At 41.5% G+C, this 21,311-nt stretch overlaps 1 protein-coding gene across 2 annotated transcripts in view; it reads left to right on the forward strand.

The window, feature by feature from the left end:
• The window catches only part of LOC143356895 (dexamethasone-induced Ras-related protein 1), an 83,523-nt gene that overhangs the window by 14,209 nt on the left and 48,003 nt on the right, over nucleotides 1-21,311 (forward strand). The window contains exon 1 of one of the 2 annotated variants that reach the window (XM_076792936.1): nucleotides 2,402-2,574. The exons of the other annotated variant lie outside the window; for it this stretch is intronic. The gene's annotated coding sequence lies outside the window, so the exon portion shown is untranslated. Of the gene's footprint in view, nucleotides 1-2,401; nucleotides 2,575-21,311 lie in introns of those variants that run through there. 2 annotated transcript variants of the gene reach the window in all.

The following is a 21,311-nucleotide window of genomic DNA, read 5'->3' on the forward strand; positions in this document are numbered from 1 at the left end:
TTGCTTCATTTGACTGTTATATTCGTTCAATTTTTTATTTAGCTCTTTATTCCTGCTTCACAGGGAAAATTTATTCCTCCTAACAGAGAAAAGAAGCAAACTGGAAACAGTTCTGATCCGTAAAGGATTAACGTGTAGTCGACTAATTGAGCTGGGCATCTTCAAGGCGCAATTAGCCGACAATTAGCTTCATTAAAAATGCCCAGACGTTGCGGTTCAAACAGAATGGATACCCGCCGAGTGAAACGCTCGGACCGCCGCCACGGTCGAGTGTCACGACCGTCGCACGTAGTTGGAGAGAAATATGAAAATTTCTGGTTAATTAGCCAGGAGCGAAGTTAAACGACTTCCCCAGGGTTTACAGGCCATTACACTGCGCTCGCTGTATAAATATACGCACCGATCGATCACACGTTATATTTATAGGGGAAGTTTTCTATCGTGCAACTGGTGTTCGAGGAACTTGTAGCCATTATCGGGTCAACAGACTTGGCAATGTTGCGAGGAGGAGACTGATTACATAAATAATAACTTCGGAGTGCATCCGAAGTCTTCCTAGAAGATTAAGCGGAGGTAGCCGCTCTTTGCGCTTCTTCCTTTTTTTTTACATAGCGGAACTTTTCGTTCGTAACTCGCGAAAATTCCTGGCAGACGTTTTACCTGCACGGAAGAATGTGCGCTCAGTATGTCTTTTAATATCTTGAATCGGAGGATTTATACAATAGCTTCTCTCTCTAATGCGATTTAACATTGCATTTTTCTTGGGATGTTTTCGTACACATACTTTTCCTTATTCAGGTTCTTTGACTTTTTAAATTTTTTGGAGACAAAGGATTTGAGCTTACCAAATATTACTGCGAGGTCTTCCTTAACCCGAGCACTGAAATTTATGCATTACCTCGTGACAACTGCATTTATTTAGATTTTCCGCAGTCTTTACTGGGATAAAAAAACGCTAGAATCATTTCCAATGAAAGCATATTTTGTAATTCCAAGAATTGTAAACTGATAAAATTTGGGCACGGTTATCTGACCGGCGATGGTAGGTTTAGTGTTTCTCGCATTTGCAACTATCCTGCAATTAGCCTGCAGCGTAATAGTGTACGAAAAAATTTGCTAGGCTAACAAGAACGCTTGCAATAGTAAAATTGGAATTGTGTTTCCTTCCTTTGACGAAGAAATAATTTAAATTTCTGGCAAGATGCAACCTCTTTTTACAAGTCTCTGCTGGTTTTGCAATGATTTTTAATAAGTGTTCTGAATGTACCTCGAAAAGCTGCATGCAAACGATCGATGAAGCGTAGTCGAGATACTCGGAGAAAGTTATTTCGGTCGAGCTTTCCCTCCATCCACGGTGGATTAGCATGTTCTCTTAAGATGTTGCTAATTGCAAAACGAGCAACCCGCTCCGACCGGGAGCGTCTTAATAAGGTGTCGGTGGTGGTTCACCGAGGGACTGATAAAACTAGGTGCTACATGAATGATAAAGACCCTAACGTAGACGACAGGTTGTTCGGTCGCTGAGGATTTGGACGGACATGAATGCGGCTAACCTAACATCCGGAGTATCGTGTTCCTGTGAGCCGCTGCGGACGATGGTTAACCTTTTGTGGTCCTTCGCCCTAACAATATCGAATTGTTGCCAACGAAACGTCCTGTACTATGCATTTATAGGTTCTACTAAAAATAACGCAAGATACAATTGTTTATACGAAACCAGGCCGCGGACGTTTCGCGAACGTTGGACGTTTTATTTTTTTAAGCATTAAAAATAACAAACACTGCAATTGTTTACAGGAAAAAGACTGCCGTTTGATTAATGTTTCGAATGGATAATTGGAAAACTCTTGAATTGTTTATTTTTGAGCAGATATTTTGTTTGGTGAGGTCTAGAATTAAAATGGGAATTTTATTCAGTTATATTCGAGGACAAATTACAGAAAATTTACAGTACGTGAATGTCACAAAATATGGTACTTAATCAGTAATACATTAGCGATAGAATTTTTTAGTTAAACTTAAAATTTAATTTTAGTTACAATTTATAATTGCTATAATAAATCTTCCCTTTCCCATTTTAATACTAGAACTACGGGGGCTCGACAAAAATGGCGGGTTCAAATTTCTTCAATTCACTGAAATTGTAAGGTTACGGATTATCAAAATTGCAAAGATACACTGATACAGAATTATGTGAACATAAATTCTAATAAAAATCGCCGAACTAATGCAAAATAGTAATTTTTAAGCCCGGTATTAAATAACTTCCAGCGAACGCAACTAAAGAGTTTCGTAACTAAAATTTCCTTTGTTCGGCAAAAGTGCCTGGTGTAATTTTTCGTTAATTTTACTCGGATGGCGTGTAGAACGAAGGGAAAGGGATGCGTGAAAGGGAGCTCGTCGAGGAAAAAGGGATCATCTGTGCAAGAAGATACCAGGAAACAAGAGAAGGCGTTGAACGCGGATTTATGACAGCTTATCTTTTTCCCGGGGAAAAATTCGTCTCGTCTCCCGGCCGGAAATATTGAAATTTTTCGCCGACAGAATTCACGCGCCGCAAGAGACACGGCCAAGGTATTGTTTTTCCCCTGATTTTTTTTTTTTTTTTTTATTCGACGGAGAGTATCGAGTTTCCCTCTGTTGAAACGCAACGTTGCTGGTGTTTGAACTGGAGATCGATCTCCGGTTTAGAGGCACCGGGTCTAACGATCACGGATGCTCGCCGAAGGGAGTACACATTTTTCCGCTCATTAAGCAAATGGGCGACCGGGCGTGCGCGATTTGTTTATTCGTGGATAATGTAATTATCAATCTATGGGAACGGTTTCCCCGTCGCCTAAAGGAGGTTCAACGTTTGCTCGCACGGCTTTCTTAACCCTCGTGTGATCAGGTTCAGCATGCTCTTCCTCGAAAATTCTGTCGATTTTCCGACAAAATTAACAAAATGCGAAAATTCATAATAACGAAAGAGTATTCGTTCGTTCGGTGAATCTTCTCTAAATATCGTGTTATATTTTTATGAAAGTGGCACAATATTATTTACTAGTCTGACAAGACTCAGTTACGATATGCTTTATATCGATTTTGGGACAGATTGGGACCATTTTAAGGAGATTGAGTTAATCAGGTGAAGACGAACGAAATCGACAAAAATATACTCAAGTTTCGTCGATAATTTCCATTGACGTATGCTCTCATTAATTCTTCGCGATATCAATGTTTGAAGCGCAGAGAAGTAAAATCGTTCCACGAAAGACATTTTTCCATTTTATGGTAACGCTGACCTGACGTATCTTTTTCCATTCCGAAAATAATGGCCTGCGAAGCCACGACAAATAGAGTTCGATCTTAAGACGTTACGACATTTATTTATACGATCTAAAATTTACATTGCATTTACGAAAAGAGCTTTAGAATACCTGTGAGTCAAAAATGTTTGATTGAAAGAAAATCGGAAAATGGTAAAAGATACTGTGCCCTTCCACGTAAAGTTTTTTAACACAATCGATACCTCGCAAACCGTTCAAACTGAGGAGCTAAAATTTCAGAAAGGCAAACTCCCAGGAACGTACAACGAATCCGGGAGATTTGCAAAATCTGAGTGACACTTTGGCAACATTTGTGGACTCTGGAACGGCTGTGGGAGCTGCACATCGCTCTGGAGGGGGTCCAATATTTCGGCTAATCTACTTTCGGCTAAGTAGCGGGGAACTCCTTAAGCTCTGTCAATCTGCACACCTTAATCTATATTCTTCGCAGCCTGTTGCCGATAGTTGGCCCGGTTGACACGCGGCGCCGCCATCAAAAACTTGAGCTTCCGACTGGCCGGGCAATCTCGTTAAGTAGCGGGTAGCTAATCAGCTTGGCGAACTCGACGTGGCTAAAGCGTTGAATATTAACCGCATCGCACGGAGATTACACCTTGTCCGATTCCTCGGGAAATTTTGCGAGGCTGGGCTCCGCGAAAGAAATGGCACCGGGGAGTCTCCCGAGGGATAATGGTCCCTGGGTCCGTGACTTCAGCGATATTAGAACGAATGGCTCGGGGCGGAAGGGTTCAAGCCTAGAATTAAATAGAGCGGAGTAATCGTCGGTCGTGTAATAATTATATATATATATACATATATACACTCGAGACTGCGTCGCTCGACCCGTGCAACATCAACGCCGCGCCAATGAATAATAAAAAACCGTAATCCCAACGATGGAGATCATAGAAAGAGCATTCCACGTGGATATTATTATTTTTTTTTTTTTCATTTTCAATCGTCCGATTACAATGGATAGCGAGGATAGCCGGTCGAGTTTCGGATGAAAAACGCGTTTGAAATATGACGCTGATGAACGGTGTTTTTTTACCATTTTTTTCGGTTCACTCTTCCTCTTTCAGCGTAGAGAAAAAATGCATTTTATTATTTATCTCGTGTTTTCTCGAATTGGCTTCGATTTCATATTTCTGTTTTGAAATGAGTGTCTTTATTATCAAGTTCCCTTTGAGTCATCGGAAATTCGAAAGTTCCCGGGATTCAGCTCGTCGAAGAATAAATCGATGCTTCCATCCGTCAATTTGCTCTCGTCGGTGCAGTCTGTGCAGAGAAAATGATTCTACCAATAGCAGGAAAGTATTTCTTGTTGTATGTGGGATTACCACGTCCGAGGAACGTGAAGGGGCCAGAAAATCTGCTACATATTACAAAATCATTAGATCCGCATTTAGCAGAAACCGATGGGGAATCCGCTTACAGGAATTGCGGTGTGTACCAGCGAATTGCGAAAGGACAATAGTTACGTATACATATATATATATATCGGAAGAAGTTCCTGGTTCATCGCTGACGTCCGAACAACCGTGTACAGTCTCTGACAAATGTAATTGATTTTTAACTCTGCGCCGAGGCTCGTATTTAAGCTGAAGACAAAAGATGGCGTCTCCTCGGTGATCCTCTTTGCCGAGGACACCTTCTTCGTGGCGAATCAAGCAAAGAGAATAGAATCGGGTGAAAAGTTGCGGACCTCCGAGTGATTGCGAATGACAAACGATCCTCCTTGCGGGAGCCCGTAAACTTTCCCGCGTTACGATTCTGTAACGACCGGCTTCCAAGTTTTGCAACCCAGGGCGTGATAAATTCAAGGACTGGCAAATTGAGAAGTTGAATCGTCGGACTTTTAGGACGCTGAATCGGCGGATTCGATGATCCAGATTTCAACTGCTAAGTCTGAAAGGAGAATTCAGAGACTTTTAACCTAATCGTTGTCAGGATTGAGAAAAATTGAAAATTAGGAAGGCTTTCGTGATTGATACATTCGACGGCTGAAACGTTCGAAGTTCGAGGAAGATGTGAAAACTTCAAAGGGCAGACACCATGGTTCGAGAATATACATAAAACTGCAAAAGGTTCTAGGGTCCAGAGACTTTGAAAGTTGGCAAGTTGAAAGATTGAAGTTCCGGGGTTCAGAAGTTAGGTTCAGGTTAAGGGGTCAAGGTTTTAAAGGTGCAGATGCGAGACTCGCAAGATTTGTAACGTTCCGCCGGAAAGCCAGATTTAAAGGTTCAAGGGTGAACGCGTTAAAAAATCGAAGACTCAAAAACCGGAAAAGTTCAAGAGCCCCGGGAATTCGAAGGCTCGAGAGCTAAATCTGTAATTCCAGGCCTCGAGAATTAAGCCTGAAGATTCGAGGGTTGTCGAAACATTAAAGAATCGAATGTTCAAAAAGAGGAGAACTTGAAGAGCCCAAGAATTCGAGCGAGAGCGTGCTAAATGTTTAAGACGCGAGGATCCGCGGCTCGAAGGCTACGTTTGTAGGTTGGAGGGCTGTTCACGTATTAAAGAATCGAGGGTTTAAAAGACGGAAAAGTTGAAGATCTCGAGGAAAGAAAAACTTGAAAGTTTGAAAAGCGCCAAAGGTTGCGAATACTTAACATTTCACAATTTTAGAATCTACACGATAATCATTAAAAATTTATTTTACCCTCCAGGACCGTAAATTCGGTCGATTCTTTTGATTAAAACCGTTCGGCCGGAGCTTAAACAGATTTCGCAAAGACTAACGGGCCCTGGAATCGTTAAGAACAATCGAAACGGGGAGAATCCTCTCAGGATTATCGCATATAGCAAAGCAAAAGGCGGAATGGTTGAAAATCTGAGGGAAAGAAAAACTTGAAAGTTTGAAAAGCGCCAAAGGTAGCGAAAACTTAACATTTCACAATTTTAGAATCTACACGATAATCATTAGAAATTTATTTTAGCCTCCAGGACCGTAAATTCGGTCGATTCTTTTGATTAAAACCGTTCGGCCGGAGCTTAAACAGATTTCGCAAGGACTAACGGGCCCCGGAATCGTTAAGAACAATCGAAACGTGGAGAATCCTCTCAGGATTATCGCATATAGCAGAGCAAAAGGCGGAATAGTTGAAAATCTGAGGGAAAGAAGAACTGGAAAGCTTGGGAAGCGTCAGAGGTAGCGAATACTCGATAATATTTCAGAGTTTTAGGATCCTCCAGATGATCAGAAATTTATTTTAGCCTCCGGGACCGTAAATGCAGTCTTGTAATCCGATTCTTTTGATTAAAACCGTTCGGCCGGAGCATAAATAGGTTCCGCAAGGACTAATAGACGCCGGAATCGTGTAGAACAATCGAAACACGGGGAATCCTCTCCGGATTATCGAATATATCGAAGCAACCGAGCGTAGAATCACCGATACCATTATAATCCGATTGTCGATGTTATGGACATCGACGGCCGCGCTGTATCCGGCCTGGCCCTTTGCGACGTATCGACTCGGCCGTGTTAACGGAAGAACAATTTTTCTAACACGCTGCCGTGCCGACAACCCGCGCTTTATTCGACCGTGACACACGCGAAATCGATATCGCCGATCGCTCTTATTTATCATTCGTTTTCCTGCGCTGCGCCGTGTCGGCTACCGACCAATCCGCTCGATGAAATTATAACAAGACACGTACGCGTGTAACCTTCGACTTCTGTCAGCTCTCGTTCGTCCAATCGTGATCGACGACGCTTTCATTCGTCATCGACTGCGAGCTTTTATGCAAAATAAAAATCGTCAACATCGGTCGCAAGAAACAGTAGCCAAATAGAAATGTCACTCTCGCGCGAACATTCGTGTAATGCCCGCGGCACACTGTTCATTCCATGTTCAATAACCTGGCCAAAAAAGAAATCATACAGCGACCTTCGAACGGTCATTTTATAGGTGAGACTCCCGTTCGCAAATCTACCTTGGTTCCATTTGTTGAACAAATTTTTCAACGTTTGTGCGATCGATTGAAGTTGCATAATTCTCGAAATTACATAGTATGTTCGCTTTCTCACTCGTTACCGTAAAAACTGTACTGGCTTAAGCTTTGTGATTTTAAAGTACAAAGTTTTCGCACAGTATAGTGAAAAAGAGAAATTCAAACTCGTTAAATTTTCCGGGGAGTTTTCATATATAACGTAGAATTTCGGAATTTTCGATATTGATATCGAGTTAATGTTCCGGATACTCGGTGGCAGCCGAGAAAGTTTTGATATTTCAGAAATTTTCCTAACGAGTTGCCCAACCGGCAGCCCTGTTTTTCGAAAGTTCCGGATCGTGTAAAAGTTGCTGTATCCCAGCAGACCGGAATAAAAATTTTCCTCAGCGATTACAAAGGTATTGCAAGCTGGCTGACGAATTTTCTTCGGAATGAAAATATACTGGCTCGCGAGCGCGCCGTAATTTCGAAAGCCTGCGCCCCTTTTATCCTCAGCGGGAACGCGAACTTGTGTAGGGAGAAATGCTTTCTACTTTCCACCGTTTATTGCTTCCCTCCCCGTATTCTTCTTCATACGAGCGCCACGTGGAGGAGCGTACTCGCGAAAGGGACGTGCTCTCTAAATAACTGAGCGGAATGCGCGGCGTCATTACACATTTTTTCAAAGGGAGAAAGGAGAACCGATCGAATCTACAATGGTATTCTCCGTTCTAGCTGTTCGATACGTTCTGCTACTCGAAACATTCGTCCGAATAAATTTGTATAAGTCTAATTACGAACCATAAAATACGGTATTGAACATATTCGAAATCGATAGAATCGGAGTAAAGAATTCACGAAACGCGTTTAACAAACCTCTATTATAAATCACCTTTGTCTAAATTATTAAATGAACATCATTACATATTTTCCAAAAAGTTAATGAAATATTCTACATTTTCACAATTTGATACGCTCTGGTTCTAATTTATCGAAACTTTTAGCGAAATGTTTGAAAAAAAGCATGAACCGTGGAGGATCATATACAATTTTTATCAAGTGTCTGTCAAAATTCAGTTGGCCAATAATACTTAAAAATCATGAATAACGCTAGGAACGTAGTTGGCAATCCAGTTATTTTCCGAATTTTAATTAACAGCTCGCGGCGCGCGCGAAACACGCATTTGATTAAAGTTTCAAAAATGATGAGCACTTCGCAGATAGAGAGGGATAAAAATTTATCAAGTTGGATCTCGGATTGAAATAAATCTGGACCGGCCGCTGTAGCTGATTAAATAAATAAATAAATAAAATGTGCGCGCGTTACGATATCGCAAAAAGCTGCAGGGAATAATTTATAGGCGCCCAAAAATTTGTTCAGTTTCGATCCGCTTTAATCGATGCGACTTGAAATTCGACGTTGATCAAGTGGATCCGTTTGTTCGCGTGATCCGCCATTTTCCAAGCGAAACAACGGGCCAAACGACTCGTTGCAACAGTGTGCTCAACAGTCTGTGCTCTGACGCGGGTTTCCATTATTCAACTCGGCATATTAATGCTCCTTTGCGTGAGCGAAAAAATGGCCACGCAAAAACAACTTTCCGACTAATGAGTAATTTAGCTAACGAACGAAACTCTCCTCGGCGTTCCAGAAAAATTGAATTACCTAATCGCGAGGCTGCTCGATTGTTCCGTTCTATTAATTTCAGCAACAACACCCGCGGCCATTCCGAAAATGGTAACCCGTTATTATCGCATGTCGACGACGACGTGAAGTGTTCTCGTTCCTCGCAATTTCGGGCTGGTCGTTTCTCGCAATTTTGGCCACTTCAAATATTGACCGAGGCTTTGTTCGTTTTATATTCGCTCAACATTTTGCGGCCGCGTTCCGATAAAATGTCTTTCTCAAACGATTGTGTAGAGTTCATTTACAATCTTCAGCGGTTTTATCATGTATTTTGTTAGAAACAATCGAAATTTGAAAATAAGTGACGAATTAATAAACACGAATGGGGTCGAAAGGTGCTTAAAGAATGATTGAAACCTAGACTAACATGTATATATATTAGTTTATTGGCTCACGATTAGCCTAGGTTCTCTGTGACTTTTATAACTCATTTTTCCAAAACGGTAACTTTTGCAATTTTTAAAAATGTACGAATATATTTCATTATGTTTCAGTTAACCCAATAATTTCCGTGTCTTTTTACGCTTATATTCGCTTGGTTCGTACTTTCAAAATTAGCCATTGTTCCGTGTAATTTTCTAGCAGTTCTTTTCTATAGCAGCAACTTTTGTAATTTCGAAAGAAGGTGGAGAAACATTCTGTCCCGCTTTCGCCAAGCAACAATCCATTTATTCCGGGCTCGGCACTCGCAGAAATTGTTCATCAAAATGTAGATTGACTGTAAACCGTCCCGGGTAGTTACAATCGAGCAGAAACTTGAACGAGGACGGCACGCTTTAACCGAAAATCGCGAAACAATGCGACGATCGAAACGGCGCCGTAGAATCGGGGAATGGAAACTTGCCATTATTACCCGCAAGTAGTATTACAACAGAGCCGTAATCTTCCCTCTATCTCTCGAACTGTCTAGCTCTCTCATTACGGAATTAATAATACGCTGAAACGTGTGCGCGCGCGGGGCGAATGCGAAATTACAGTAACAATTAATGCATATTAATAGCCGGTCCACCGTTGAAACGCGCTACACGGGGATCGATGAAAATGGCTGCCAGAACAATTTATGAAAACGTCGATACACTGCGAAGGAACAGCCTACCCGTAGTCAATAATCCGATTGACATTAATGCACGGACAATATCTTGGTAAATTGCATTACGTACAGCTTTCTATGCCCGGCGAAATATTGCGATAAACCGACCGCGCGTTCATTCGATCTAGTCCGCGAATTAGTTTCGCTGAAACGTTTCCCGTGCTTCAGTGCTGTGTACTTCCATTGTGTGCCATAAACTTGCGATCCCTACAGACATCGCGTGCAATGTATTTTCCTTTTTTTTTTTTTGCTGTTTACCGACTCTGTAGAAACTGCGTGAATGAACTGTAGAATTTTTGAAAACTTAAAGATCGAGAATAACATTTTACGAAACATGAGAGCATATGCAAAAATTGACAAAGAAATTGATTCGATTTTGAGAGCACTCTTTCAATAAATTTCAGAATGCATTTCCATAGGAATTATCGAACGTACGAGGACTGGAATTAAAGGTGGAATGTAACACTCCATGATAGGAACACTTCAGCTTGAAAAGAAATACGATAACATGTCGAAAAGTCGAAGAAACCCGACCAGCGATTCGGACAAAATTGACTCGCTGTAACAGGTCTATTCGAATCAATTTTAGAATGTATTCCCGTAGGAATTTTCGAACTTTTCAGAACAGAAATTAAAGGTGGAGGATGACACTTCATGATAGAGGCGCCGCACGTTCAAATAGAAATGTGAAGTATGTCGAAAAATCGATAAAACGTAACTGTGAGTTCGAACAAAATTGACTCGATTTTAAGCGGAATCATACCAATTTTGAAATGTAGTCCTACACAAATTATCATTCTTCCGAGGGTTTAAATTAAAGATGAAAGATCGCACAGTATAAGTATCTATATAAAAATTAAAATAATTAAATCAAATGGACCAGCTTGAATGATATATTTTGTTCTGAGGAAAAAGGGCGTAGGATTAGTGGAAGTTATGGAAGGGAATAGTTTTAGCAAGGTTGTCGAATATCGGTGCCGCTCCGACTTTGGGTTCGCGGAAATTTAATCGATAAATTAATTCTGCGAAATCATCAGAAATGCCATTGTTCTGTCACTATATCTTACTTTTCATGACTGCTCAATTTTTCAAAGGGATATCAAACGAAATACTACTCTTTTTATGAAATTCTCCTGTCGCTGCGTATTAAAACTCGGTTGCTGGATTTAATACTTTGAGAAATTAATTTCTTGTCAATTTGTGATATGGTTTAAATATTCTTATGTCATCATTACCTCGAAATATTTTTGTGCAGAATGAAGTTCTCTGAGAGCTGACAACAATTTAATCGCGAAGATTAGAATGAGAGAAAGCTGTTTGATCCCGAGACATTTGATCGAATAACCTCGTCCACCATTTATCCTGATGGGAATAGCCAATTTCTGTTTGGACCACTTTATTCCTCGTAAAAATCCACATAAAAGCGTATACGGTTATCTCGATTAATGAATACTAGAGGAAAGTATGGACACATAAATAAAGTGCTCCTTTTTATATCGCATCTAGTACGATTGATTATGAGCCACAACTTTGGTATATTGAATCTTCTTTATTGGACTGATTCGTTTTAGGAGTTCTATTATCTTGTTTGTTTCTTCATGTTCTCTGATGTCACTATTACGTCTCGTTCTTTCTTGTAACAATGTCGTTATACTCTGACGATCGACGAAACAAACGGCGTGATTATTAGACTATGCATGTCGTGTATTTACGACAAAAATGAACAACTGTCATTCAGATCGTCAGAAGAGTAACAATACACTACTTTCGACCTCCTTAGATTACATTATCAAAGAAAAAATACTTCAAAATTGTATAAGGTACATTTTAATATTGGCCTTCCTCGTTAAAGCTCACTATTATTTCCTCTACAACTTCGTGCAAAAGTTCGAAGTAATTCGAAGGTTACTGATTCACCGGTTTCTCGGATCGATCGCGGCGATTTCAGAATGGAAAAATCGAAAGGATCGCTCGTCGGAGGAGCGAGTCAACGTTGTCCGTCTACCGGGCTGCATAAGAGGGTTAACTGTTTGGACACAAAGGGTCCGGGGCGTTTAACATGATCAAAGGAGGCATTTGCCTGGTCCGAAAACCGAGGAAGAGGATCCACGGGAGACCTCGTCGAAGCGGCAAGTCGCGTCGAAGTAACCGGGAGAAAAGTTCTGCGGGTTAACAGAGTTATAACTCACCTGCGAAAGTTGCGAAGCCAATTTCACAGCGCGCTGAACACTTTCAAAGTGGACACGCTTTGCTCGTTTTAAGTTAGTGTCAACGAACCCCCGCGGCATGCAAATTATTTCGTAATACCCTCTCGAAGTCCGAGAACGCCGGGGTCAGTACGACAAATTCGAAACACTCGATTTTTCACCTTCGACTTCGCCTTTTGACATAGTACCTTAAAATCAGTCCATTCAATCGCATAAAAATTTGGGAACTTATTTTAGAGATGAAAAACTCTGACCGAAGGATTTCCTTCTCGATTCGAAATATTTTAATTGACTTAAAATATTTTTGTATCCTTAAGAGAAATGTTCAACTTTCCAGAAAGCCAATTTTGAAAGAAAATGCAAATGTGCACCTTTACAGACGGCTCGCATTTCAAAAGCAATAGTTATGCAGTTCTAACTAGCACAGTAATATTCTGTGAATTTTCGCGAACAAAATGTAATTATTTTAATATTTCATTATTAGACTGCGGATCTTTATGCAAAATGAAAAGTATTTGCATTGATTACAAGACGCAGGGGCAAAATAAAAATTGTTTCCTTCCTGTAATTATTTTATTATTTTTTATTTTAATATGTCCACTGCTTTAAATTGCGCTTACCCATTTTTCTCATTAAAATCCGCAGTCTATTCAATATGTACATAGAGTCACGTTGAAACGCCTGAAATGTTCCAATTCTCTTAAATATTTTTCAATCTATTTAAAAATCATTTAAGACGTGGTAACAGGAATTTATATTCATTTCCTTTGGAACGTGTGCTCAAAGGTACAATTTCAAAAAGTATTTCAGCGGTGTATTCATACATATGCGCTCGTGTATTACAGTTTGAAGTCTCGGAGTACATTTCCGTTGCAATTTAGGGTAGGAACGGCTCGAACAAGTACGGAACTGTGCCGTGCGTAGCAGGGAAAATTTGGTTAGCCGGTTCTTGAATAAATGAGCGCGTCGTCGAAGAATTCTCAACAGGTAGCGGGCGGGTTGAAGCGGGATTCCGCGTGCCCGAGGGATACGTTTACGATTTAGCTATGAATGCTCGTCGCAAATGGTAATAGCTCGCCTTTGGCGGCGTCACACTGGGAATTCCGTAGACCGAGTGCCGGCTATGCAAATGCTAACTGCGTCGAGCATCGTGCTCGAGCCGGCTGGCCAGCGCTCGTTATCTCTTATCTCGACCGAGTCGTGCGAGCCCTGCGATAATCGGGGGACAGGGATCCTCTTTCACTGACGAGGATCCTGAGGACGCAGAACCTAACGACCACGTCGAAACTCCTCGTCATCGACTCCGCCACTCTCCTGAAGAGACGATCGTTACCGAAATGGCGTGGCGAGACTTCTTTGCTGTTGAAATGGCAGAGACATTGTTTCTCATCAATTCGATCAGACGTGGTGAATACATAAAAAAAAGTTAATTGATTTTTTGTGGTGATGGTTCTTAAATTAAGGATGTCCTTGCACGTTCTTCATCGTTGGCGACATTCCGAAAAAACACTCCAAAATCACTTCCATTTATCGATCGAACTCGATCGACCTTGACCTCTATCTCCTTGTCGATCGCTCTTGCGTGGAGAACATTTTCAGCACTTTCATCCTACATGCCTTTATAGTTTTTTATTCGGCATTTAATTGTTTCTTCAACCACAAGATTAACTTCAAAGTGACCTTTATATTTCGATGAAGATGCAAAATTGTATGCTACCATTGAAACCATACAACTTTCGTTTGAATCATTTCTCATCCAAATAGTTTAAATGTAATTTCGATGGCACAGTTGGCAGTTCGAAAGGAAATTTATATTGCTTCAGTATCAATGTAAAATTGTAAAGTTGCTGTTACATGTTAGTTTACGATAGAAAGAAATATTCGAGCTTGGCATTTCATGTCCATGGCGTCTCCGCGTAATTTCAAGTCAAGGGGTTAATTAGATATTTCCTTACTAATTTTCTTGATGGTGGGAGTAACCGGATCAAAACGAGCACGTCTCAAATAACAATGCTACATTGTCGCAGGGTCGATTAAACCTTAAAAGTCCACGATTCGAGGTCAGGAGCTGTCGCTGTTTATCCTCTGCTCCTCCATCTCGACGTGCTTCGAGGCAGATTAATTTCTGCGCGAAACACAGCCCCCGTTGAAGCTACAATGGATTCCGTTTGTTCAGCTTCGAGCTGGTGCCGTGAGCAACGAAACGACCGATTTTCCTCTGAACGCGTCCCTGCTCCTTCATTGTGCGTTTTCCGCGCGTTCAAGGTTGAAGTCGGCATCAACGGGTTACCGCCGGCGATAAACAAATTTCTCGCGGAAATTAGTCAATCAAATTGTCATAGGAAAGCCACCGCCGCCGCCGGGGGCCGATGAAATCACGGTATTATCGTTCGACGGTTCTCGGCGCCGCGAATCGGCTCAACCTGAAAATTCGCTGCTCGGTCAGCAATTTAACCCGCTCGCATCGGCTCACGTACGCGATGCAAATCTCGCGACTGCATTCTTTATTCCGTTCTGACACTTTTTGCCGGCGTACGGAACCCACTTCGCCGCTATTAACCGGGAAAACGCGGGGGACAGACTGTTAACGACTCGGACAGCAGTTTCTTGTAATTGCCATAAATTTCACGGCTATCTCCCGTGCACTTTCGCCTCGGCGCAATTCGCGCGCACGCTACAGTTGTCTTGTACACTGTTTTTAATGACCGCAGCAGTTTTTCCCTGATGGGAACACTCTCTCCCTAGAAAATCGGTGTTTTAAGTGCAGTTAGCTTGTGATTCGTTGACTTTTTAGAAATTACCAAATCATCATTTCCGTCGAATCAGATATTTCTGCTAGGATTCATTAAATTTTTAAATATCCATCATTTGGGACTGAGGAGTGTAAATTGTTCAAAGGCGCCATCTTCTAGAAATTGATAATTTAGGACATGTTAGCTTGTGATTCGTTGACTTTTTAGAAATTACCAAATCATCATTTCCGTCGAATCAGATATTTCTGCTAGGATTCATTAAATTTTTAAATATCCATCATTTGGGACTGAGGAGTGTAAATTGTTCAAAGGCGCCATCTTCTAGAAATTGATAATTTAGGACATGTTGATAATCTGTTCAATAACATAATCTTTTTCATCAGAAACATTGACGAGATTATTAATCCCTTGATTTACAATTTAATTCGACATATTGTCTGACGCATTGCTAATCTGTAACCTGAGATGTCGATGCGACCTTAATTAAACTAAGAAAAAAATTATTCGTGTTCTTCGAAATCAATGTACCATGGTTAGGTGGCTATTAGGTATGTCAGTTTAGAATTGGAAGTTGGAAATAAGGAAATTTGGCGCACGAGGCTAACGACGACTCTGAAACGTTATTTTAAGACAAGGGGTTAAAAAGTGTTGTAAGTACAAATTCCGAAACGTCGAAAAAATCGCAAGACCGAAGTATGGCGGCCGAGACGTCAACGAACGAAACGAACTTCCCCGCAGCATCGTATATTCCCTCGCGGCAAGACTTGAACGAGCCATCCAGGTGTTCTCGCCAGGCAAAAAGGAGCTTTCCCACGCACATTAAAGAGCTTAACTTGAATTTCCAAGGGATCGCCGGAAGAAAAGGGACGATGTGAATAACACTCAAAGTGAAAAGTTGCTCGAGAGTTCAAGGGGAGACGTAATTCCTTGATAAGCCGGTTCCCAATTTGTGCGGCCTTCTTCTTGTGCCGGGTCACTCGCGCGCCTTGCGAAACTTTAATCTCCTTCCGCGGAAAAATGCCGAAGTCTACGAGGATTTCAATAAAATATTGACACCTGATCTGCAATCCGCAGGTCCGGCCTTCAGATTCGCGAAGCTACAATTTCGTACGTTGGCTCTTTTCTTCAAAATTGTTTGTAATGTTCTAGCTGGAACGATACGATGATTCCGTGGTAGTGAGCTTCGTTTCTGCGCATTTTTTTAATACCAACAGGAGAAATATAATTTAATTTGTACATGTTTTTGGCTGAGCGCCGAATCGAATTACGATTAGTACTAATCTGCAAAAACAGTTTAAAGAAACTCAATGGAATCGGAATGAAATGAATTTTCATTTCGCTTCGCAAAAACGGCAGTGAAAGGAAAATTACCTGGCCGACGGAAAGTTTGTTTATTACAGCGGCGGAGTAATTAACGTTCCCTCGTAGTTGAGGTTCCTCCATATTTTACAAAATCTGCAGGACGCCATAAACGCGCCGCGATCCGCAGTCGATTAATTAGCAAATGAACGTAGTTAATGAAGTACTTGAGACAATATCGCGTGCAACAACTGGGCTAAACGAGTGAGCGCTGTTAATAAACCTAACCGGAACACACCGTAACACCGCAAGGTGAACGGCCGTCGTGCGTACACGAATGTAGTCCAGCAAAATTCCATCAGGCCTCGGAATTTTCTAAGCCGACTGTTTTCCTTCGGTGTTCGAACGAAAAACGCGCGCGGATAAACGCGACCATTTCGGCGCTGGGCGACGAGAGAATTGCGAAGCGTACGTTCCGCTCTTATTTGCCGGGGTGGTTATCGGGAAAAGGGAGAAACATAAGCAAACGTTCTCGTCGAAACGCCGCGGAGTTCGTTCCGTTACTGTAGATTTAACTATTTTCACGTTATTCCTACCGAGAGACCTGGTATTTTCTATTAGCTACTTTCTTGGATTTCTGAAAAATTGTTATGCCAAGTTGAGGGAGTGCTACGCTCACATAAATTGCGACACAATAGAGGTATCGTCTGATACTGTAGTTTTAATTATTTCAATGTTATTCCTACCGAGAGACCTGGTATTTTCCGTTAGCTATTTTCATAAAAATTGTTTTACTAAGTTGAGGGTATGTTATATTTTTATAGATTTTTGTCAACTCTTGCGAGATTGAAAGTAATTTCAGGAATTTATAAAAATTGACGAGAGACATTAATTGTCTATTGAAAAATTTGTGTGGCTTTGCATGACTCACTTTAAAGAATGCATTTTATAATTTAGACACTTGACGAATGGGGTAGTTTTATCCGTTCGTACAAAAAGAATAAAAAAAAAAGAATATGTAGCTTTTAAAAATTGTAGCGATGCATATATAAATCGTGTAAGTTTAAAATATGTCACAGCAATTTCGAAACATTAAAAATCTGTTATCTAAAATATTTAACTGTCCAAACGTTTGCCGTCTATATGCGGGAAATGGGGTTGTTTAAATTTTTCGCCGATATCTCGGTGCTGGAACCGTCTACGTCACGCTAGAACTTCAAACATTAAAAAAAAAAAACGAAAGTTGATGCAGCCGCCATGAATGACAGGGAAACACGACAGTTGAATACGATTAATTAATAATAATCCCGACGAACGTAATACCGGACGATGATACGCGATACGCGCCGGCTGAGTGCAATTAAAGCGAGCGGATCGTTAGCTTCGCCTCATTAACTGCACCGTAGAAACTCCCGCACGCAAATTATAATCAATTTTTTTCTTCTCGTATGAAATCTCCAAAATGAGGACGAGACGTACAGACTTTAAAATCGTTCGTTCGTAACAAATTTCTTTTTGTATTGCTGAAGTTTGACTTTGTACGGGGTGGAATCAAGAATGTAGAATGTGCTTTAAGGATCGATTTTATACATGAAAATAATGAAAAAAGTTCTGGTGCACGTAGGTCCGATAAAGCACAACTTTCCTGTTATTACTTGTTTTTTGTTCGGAACCCGAACGTAATAAAACACGTCCGTTCCGCCTAGAAATGGCCGGGCGAGCAGAAAATTGTGGAACACCGCTTGTCACATATTTCAGTTATTTCATAATATTTTATTAACAGATTACGTTTTTCTCGCCAACATTTTATCGGATTATTCGCTTCTTTGATCTAATTCTGGTAATCGCTATTGAGTCAGCCTTTGAAACTTTTTTGACACATATTGTACAACGTTTATGTAAATTGTGTATTTACAAAGTTTACAGCTAATCGTTGCTCTGTAAAGTATAGCAATGTATCCTATAGGGTAATTGTTTTTGAAGACATTTTTCAACATGATTTAAAATTTTCTTTACAACCTAAATAGACCTATCATAAAGTACGATCTTTCAGCTTTATTTTAAGTCCTCAAACATTATAAAATTCCTGTGGGAATACATTCTAAAATTGACTCGAAGAGTTCTCTCAAAATCGAGTCAATTTTAGCCCACGGTCAAATTTCATCGATTTTTCCACATACTATCGTATTTCTATTTTAAATCAAAGTACTCCCGTCGTAAAGCGCCGCCCTCCTTCTTTAATTTAAGCCCTCAAACGTTCGAAAATTCCTACAGGAAAACATATTAAAATCCATTCGAAGCGAGCCTCTAAGATCCAATCGTTTTCCTCCGAGCGAGCGATTGGGATTTATCGATTTTTCAGTACGACCTCGAATATCCCTATAATCCTAAATGGATCTATCACAAAGTTCAATCTTCCAGCTATTAGCCTATTGGTAATCAAATTTATACACTTCTTACTTTTAAAAGAGACGCTTCTCAAAGCCTATGAAGAAAATTCTATTACGCATTTCACAGTGTTCGTGTAGACAGATATAGAGACAAGTAAGAGAGGGAATTACGTTCATCAACTGCCCTATAAAATAATGTTACTGCGGACGGTAATTCAGGTTAATTCGGCTCATTACTTCGAGTAACCGATCGATACTTAGCAGGCTTCCCTAAATGAAATGACGTGCGCTTAATCGATACAGGTCGAAGGATTAAGTCTATCGAAGTCAGAAGTCTCGCCGGCAAGCTTCGGCCCGAATCGGATTTCCGGCGCGATCGCGGCTCCGTGGGATCTCTCACAGGGAAAACAGCTTTTCGTTTTCCCATTTCGTAGGTAGGAAAGTCTGTTCGCCGGCAATCTTCTTGCAAATTTTAGCGTCTTTTGTCGATTCAGCGCCGGGTCGCGAAAGGTTCGCCGAGAATTGGGCGTAAAAACCTCGGGACACCCGGTCCTCGGTATAAATTGAATTCGGCTGGGTTCGACTGGCAATCGATGCCAGCGAACGTTGTTCGAACGAAGAAATGAAATTCGCTGTTGTCCGTTCTAATCGCCGCTCGCGAGGGAATTAGATTGCGACGATCTACATCGCCAGACGGGAAACAATCGCGACAGTCTCAAGAAATGATGATCCCTGCAGACAACGGGGCAAGAGAGGCTGCCGTAGCGAGCACGAACAAAAGGAGAAAAAATGGATCGTAGCGAGCATAGGACTTAGAGAAATTCTTAAGACTTGCCGGGGGATCAGAGCAAATTTATTTAGGAACCCTTAGGTGCCGGGGTTGCTCCCTCCCCGGTAAACTTTCATTCCGTTCTCTTTAAGCAAACGTAACCCACCGGCATGGCAGCTGTCTGCTTCAAGGTTCTACGAGTTCCTTCGGGCACCTTCGGGTACCTTCGAGTTCCTTCAGGTTACGTGCTAGCCAACAAGCCGTACAACGCCGGTTGTCCCGTCGAGATGAAATTTCCGGGAAAAAGTTGATCGACCGAAGATTTGCCTCGGTCGGGTCCACCATCCCTCCGGTGCAATTTTCGTCTGAATTACGGTCAGATTCCTTCTTGTAATTCACACAAAATGGCGGCCCCGTCTGAACCTAGTTAAATTCCTCCACCTCGCTAATTTTAGGCGCCCGAATTCCCCACAGATGCGTTCCGATTGTACCTTCTATTCTACTACACAGAGAACTCGAGCGAACCTTTAAATACCATCCAGCAAATTCGTTGGAACCTTCATTTTTGTCTACGGGATAGTTTTTGTAGATTTTGGGACCCTTCTGACTAGCGTAGTGTCGCCATTTCAAGATGGCGGTGATTGATGAGACGACATTCTTCCACCTGAAAACTTTGAGGAGCTAGAACTTGCAGGAAAGTGATTGTTTTCGTTATTTTCTTGCGTTTCCTTGGAGATCTCGAGTGAACTTTCAAGCGAGCCCATTTTTATAAAATTTGCAATCGTTTCAATTTTAATCTTACACATCTAACCCCTAAGGAGGTGACGCTACCCTCTTACCATTAACAAAGCAGAGAATTGCAGTCAATCGATTATAAAATCGTTGACTATGAACAGTTTCTATTTAATCATAGTTATCGCGAAAATTAAAACACATTCGAACAAACATGTGTTACAAACGAAAACTATAAAAGTACTAGCCAGAACCTTCCCTGCTTTTCGCAGAATAGCTTCCACCATTTTCCCCGACTCTAACCAGATTGCAATCGCCATTTCAAGATGGCGGCCACTTACAAGCGGCGACGCCACATTCTTCCACCTCAAAGCTTCCAAACTGCGAAACTTCCAGCAAAGCCATTTCTTTCGTCACTTTCTTGGATCCGCTCGAAGAACTCGAGTGAATTTTCAAGTGGAACTGCGAAATTCGTCGACATCTTTCGTGCGTCCAGCGAAAACAACGTTTAAAGTTTCCTTCCCGGCAGTCTTCTACACGCTGCCACTTTAGTAGGACGTTGAAACTTGTTAAGAGGAAAAGATGATCTATAACTAGCCGATATTGGTTAAAATTTACCACGGTCAACGTAATAGTACATGGATGACACGGTTGCGAAAACTGGGACTCGACAAATCGTCTCTCTTGCGAGAAAACTGCAAGACGCCACGGAAGAAGAGTCAGACGGTGCTCCCTAAATATTCTCCGGCGCCGTATCTTCGGGAACCGTGGATCGTAAAATTCCTTGACGCGCGAACCAAATTACCGGGATAACTTACGGCCCCTAAGGGAATCGCAATAACCGCCGATTGGGTTCGAAATGCCAGTAAGTCCGCGCGCTTTTATTCGATACTGGCGACGGGCGCTCCTTCCGCTCAAATATTTAGATCGCCAAAGTGCCCGACAAAACTTAAGCTCCCTGCGAGAAAGAAAACTGCGAGAACGCCGCGAGCTGTTTCACGGAAAATTTAATAATTCGAGGACGCCTCCTTGACCCTGTATCGGCGATCGAAATTCGTCGAACCTTCGAAATCTGTAATAACGCGTAGCTGTCGCGATCGAACTTCGCGAAGCAAGAATTTTCGATTCTATTTTCTGGCAATC

This window comes from Halictus rubicundus, chromosome 9 (assembly GCF_050948215.1).
Source record: "Halictus rubicundus isolate RS-2024b chromosome 9, iyHalRubi1_principal, whole genome shotgun sequence".
In the NCBI taxonomy this organism is placed as follows: Eukaryota; Metazoa; Arthropoda; class Insecta; order Hymenoptera; family Halictidae; genus Halictus; species Halictus rubicundus.